The sequence below is a fragment of the Rattus norvegicus genome, chromosome Y, assembly GCF_021556685.1.
Source record: "Rattus norvegicus strain SHRSP/BbbUtx chromosome Y, alternate assembly SHRSP_T2T, whole genome shotgun sequence".
NCBI classification, from domain to species: Eukaryota; Metazoa; Chordata; class Mammalia; order Rodentia; family Muridae; genus Rattus; species Rattus norvegicus.
Window position 1 is genome coordinate 4,203,327 of NC_141555.1, and position 5,308 is coordinate 4,208,634.

Sequence of the window (5,308 nt, forward strand, 5' to 3'; positions counted from 1 at the left end):
TAAGGGAAGTGAAACTCTTTAGAACGGGTAGTTTAGAGAAAATTTTCTGTGCATTGTCAGGAAATCAGCAGTTCAGTTCACAGGACCCAGCAGTGGAAGCTTGATCCACTTTCAAAGAGTTCATGGATAAGCCAGCAGTCCAATATGGTAGAATTGGGATAGAAAATATGAAGTTAATTCTCCTTGTATATTGCCTCTCTGAGGGCATCTGTATTTGCTGCCATATACTGCTTTGCTTTTCATTGTGAGGAAAGGATTAACTTATAAGTAAGGCAGAGGTATTCTTAGGACTTCATTAGTACTACTTTCTGATGTGGAAATTCAGGGTTCTTTGGTAATCAGTTGTCTTTAACAGTGTTTTGCCTGTTTTCCTGAAGTGGACACAGGTGAAGGAGTAAGAAAGACTCATGAAGGTGTTTTTTCTTAAGGTAACATAGGTGAAAGATGAAGGCTGACTTAAAAAGCAACATTTCCCTGAAGCAGTCAGAAGGGAAAAAATGTTCTGCTAAATAAAGAACAATAGTGAGTGATTGGTTGCTTTAGAATCTTGAGGGCAATTGGCTGATCATAAAATTGCAGTCTAAATGGCAATAGAGAATCTACCTTATTACCCCTACACCACCTAACATTGCTTGGACCTGGGGTCTCATTTATTGATCATGTCTGAGTGTCTCAGCATCAGAATTATTGAATAAACTAAAAACAACAATTATCATCTCTGTTAAGGCACAGTTAGAATTTCAGTACGTAAAAAAAGGTGATGTCTAGCTGAACATTCTGCCAAAAATCAGAAGACTGAGTTGGGTTATTTCTGAGATTTCCAGTAAAGATTCCCAGAGGTTTTAGTAAAAATAACACTCCAGGACTGGATGTAAATGACATTCCTATTAGTGTTCAATTAGTGGTTCCTGCTATGGTTCCCCAGATTAATGAAATGGTAATGATTCTAGAAGCAACACAGGTTATTTGAGTCCATATTTCCCTGCTCATAGATACAAGGATCTTGATGCCCTGAGGGCCTCTTTTTAATCAATCATACTGAATTGTGAATTAGCTCAGGAAGACGGATTAGAGTAACTATCCATGAGCTGAGAAAAGTAGCTAAGACAATTGAAACCTTTTATCCCACAGACCCAAACCCATACATTCTCATGAGTTTGAGTTCTCAAAAGACACCAGAAGATTGAAGTAATTCCATGCATCCTATCAAATCACCATTTATTAAGACATTTCTGTCATTTAATAACAACAAAATGACAGAAATCCCACATAAACATGGAAACTGGAAATGCTCTACTCAATAATAACATGGTTAAGGAAAAAATAAATTAAAGATGTTTTATAATTTAATGATAATGAAGGCACAACATATGCAAACTTATGGGACACAAAGAAAGCAGGGCTAAGAGCTTAGCTAAGTAGCTATGTGCTTCTCATAGCACTAAGTGTCTCTTAAAGAAACTGGAACGAACATACACTAGCAGCTTGGCAGCATACCAGAAAGTTCTAGAGCCAAAAGAAACAAATTCATTAAAGAGGAGTAGATGGCAGGAAATAATCAAACTCATAACAAATCAATTAAGTAGTAACAAAAGAACTATAAAATGAATCAACTAAACTAGAAGCTGTTTCTTTGAGAAAATAAAACTGATAGATAAACACTTAGCCAGACTAACCGAGGAAAGAGAGAGAGTAACCAAATTAACAAAATTAAATGGAAAAGGAAGACATAACAGAATCTGAGGAAATTCGAGGAATCATCTGATTCTACTACAAAAACCTTTATTCAACAAAACTTGAAAATCTGGCAGAAATTCATAATTTTGTAGACAGTTACCAGGTACCAAAGTTAAATCAATCAGTCTAAACAGTATAAACAGTCTCAAAGGCCTAAAGAAAGAGAAGCAATTATTAAAAGTTGATCAACCAAAAAAAGCTCAGGACCAGATGGGTTGAGAGCAGAATTCTAATTCAGACCTTCATAGCAGAACTAGTACCAGTACTGTCCAAACTGTTCCACAAATTAGAAATGGAAGGAAAACCACCCAATTTCTCCTATAAAGCCACAGTTATACTTATACCTAAACCAAACAAACATTCCCAACAAAGAAAGAGAATTTTAAAACAATTATCCTTATGAATATCAAAGCAAAAATACTTAATAAAATTCTCAAAAACCAAATGCAAGAACACATCAAAGTGGTCATCCATCATGATCAAGTAAGCTTCATCCCAGGGATTCAGGGTCGTTTAACATATGGAAATTCATCAATGTAAACCTCTTTGTAAACAAATTCAAAGCAGAGAAACACATGATCATCTCATTAGATCTTGAAAAAGCATGCAACAAAATTACATATCCCTTGATTTTAAAAGTATTGGTAAGATCAGGAATTCAAGGCCCATATATAAACATAGTAAAGCAATATACATCAAACCAGTAGTCTACATCAAACTAAATCCAGAGAAATTTCAAGCCAACCTCCTAAAATCAGGCACTAGACAAGGCTGCCCATGCTCTCCCCCATTTATAAAATACAGTACTCTAAGTTCTTGCCACAATAATCAGACAACAAGAAGGAGGTCAAAGGGATACAATTTGGAAAGAAAGAAATCAAAACATCAGTATTCGGAGACTACATGGTAGTATATTTATGTGACTCGAAAAGTTCCACCAGAGAACTACGAAGCCTGATGAAAATTAACTAAAAAATCAGTAGCCTTCCTCTATTCAAAAGATAAATGAGCTGAGAAAGAAATAAGGGGAAGGACACCCTTCACAATAGTCGCAAATAAAATAAAATCACTGGGTATTACTCTAGTGAGCAAGTGATGTGTATGGCAAGAATTCTTTTGAATTAATGTACATTTATCTGCACTGAAAAAAGTTTTTTTTTTATTAACTTGAGTATTTCTTATATACATTTTGAGTGTTATTCCCTTTCCCGGTATCCGGGCAAACATCCCCCTCCCCCCTCCCCTTCCTTATGGGTGTTCCCCTCCCAACCCTCCCCCCATTGCCGCCCTCCCCCCACCAGTCTAGTTCACTGGGGGTTCAGTCTACCTATGAGGTCAGAGTCCAGGCTCAGTCCATGTATAGTCTTTGGGTAGGGGTTTAGTCACTGGAAGCTCTGGTTGCTTGGCATTGTTGTACATATGGGGTCTCGAGCCCCTTCAAGCTCTTCCAGTTCTTTCTCTGATTCCTTCAATGGGGGTCCTATTCTCAGTTCAGTGGTTTGCTGCTGGCATTCGCCTCTGTATTTGCTGTATTCTGGCTGTGTCTCTCAGGAGCGATATACATCCGGCTCCTGTCCGTCTGCACTTCTTTGCCTCATCCATCTTGTCTAATTGGATGGCTGTATATGTATGGGCCACATGTGGGGCAGGCTCTGAATGGGGGTTCCTTCAGTCTCTGTTTTAATCTTTGCCTCTCTCTTCCCTGCCAAGGGTATTCTTGTTCCCCTTTTAAAGAAGGAGTGAAGCATTCACATTTTGATCATCCGTCTTGAGTTTCATTTGTTCTAGGCATCTAGGGTAATTCAAGCATTTGGGCTAATAGCCACTTATCAATGAGTGCATACCATGTATGTCTTTCTGTGATTGGGGTAGCTCACTCAGGATGATCTTTTCCAGTTCCAACCATTTGCCTATGAATTTCATAAAGTCATTGTTTTTGATAGCTGAGTAATATTCCATTGTGTAGATGTACCACATTTTCTGTATCCATTCCTCTGTTGAAGGGCATCTGGGTTCTTTCCAGCTTCTGGCTATTATAAATAAGGCTGCATTGAACATAGTGGAGCATGTGTCTTTTTTATATGTTGGGGCATCTTTTGGGTATATGCCCAAAAGAGGTATAGCTGGATCCTCAGGCAGTTCAATGTCCAATTTTCTGAGGATCCTCCAGACTGATTTCCAGAATGGTTGTACCAGTTTGCAATCCCACCAACAATGGAGGAGTGTTCCTCTTTCTCCACATCCTCACCAGCATCTGCTGTCCCCTGAGTTTTGATCTTAGCCATTCTCACTGGTGTGAGGTGAAATCTCAGGGTTGTTTTGATTTGCATTTCCCTTATGACTAAGATGTTGAACATTTCTTTAGGTGTTTCTCAGCCATTCGGCATTCCTCAGCTGTGAATTCTTTATTTAGCACTGAACACCATTTTTTAATAGGGTTATTTGTTTCCCTGCGGTCTAACTTCTTGAGTTCTTTGTATATTTTGGATATAAGGCCTCTATTTGTTGTAGGATTGGTAAAGATCTTTTCCCAATCTGTTGGTTGCCGTTTTGTGATAACCACAGTGTCCTTTGCCTTACACAAGCTTTGCAGTTTTATGAGATCCCATTTGTCGATTCTTGATCTTAGAGTGTAAGCCATTGGTGTTTTGTTCAGGAAATTTTTTCCAGTGCCCATGTGTTGCAGATGCTTCCCTAGTTTTTCTTCTATTAGTTTGAGTGTGTCTGGTTTGATGTGGAGGTCCTTGATCCACTTGGACTTAAGCTTTGTACAGGGTGATAAGGATGGATCGATCTGCATTCTTCTACATGTTGACCTCCAGTTGAACCAGCACCATTTGCTGAAAATGCTATCTTTTTTACATTGGATGGTTTTGGCTCCTTTGTCAAAAATCAAGTGACCATAGGTATGTGGGTTCATTTCTGGGTCTTCAATTCTATTCCATTGGTCTATCTCTCTGTCTCTGTACCAATACCATGCAGTTTTTATCACTATTGCTCTGTAATACTGCTTGAGTTCAGGGATAGTGATTCCCCCTGAAGTCCTTTTATTGTTGAGGATAGCTTTAGCTATCCTGGTATTTTTTTTATTCCAGATGAATTTGCAAATTGTTCTGTCTGGATTGGTATTTTGATGAGGATTGCATTGAATCTGTAGATTGCTTTTGGTAAAATGGCCATTTTTACTATATTAATCCTGCAAATCCATGAGCATGGGAGATCTTTCCATTTTCTGAGGTCTTCTTCAATTTCCTTCTTCAGTGTCTTGAAGTTCTTATTGTACAGATCTTTTACTTGCTTTGTTAAAGTCACACCGAGGTATTTTATATTATTTGGGTCTATTATGAAGGGTGTCGTTTCCCTAATTTCTTTCTCGACTTGTTTCTCTTTTGTATAGAGGAAGGCAACTGATTTATTTGAGTTAATTTTATAACCAGCCACTTTGCTGAAGTTGTTTATCAGCTTTACTATTTCTCTGGTGGAACTTTTGGGATCACTTAAATATACTATCATATCATCTGCAAATAGTGATATTTTGACTTCTTCTTTTCCGATCTGCATCTGCTTGATC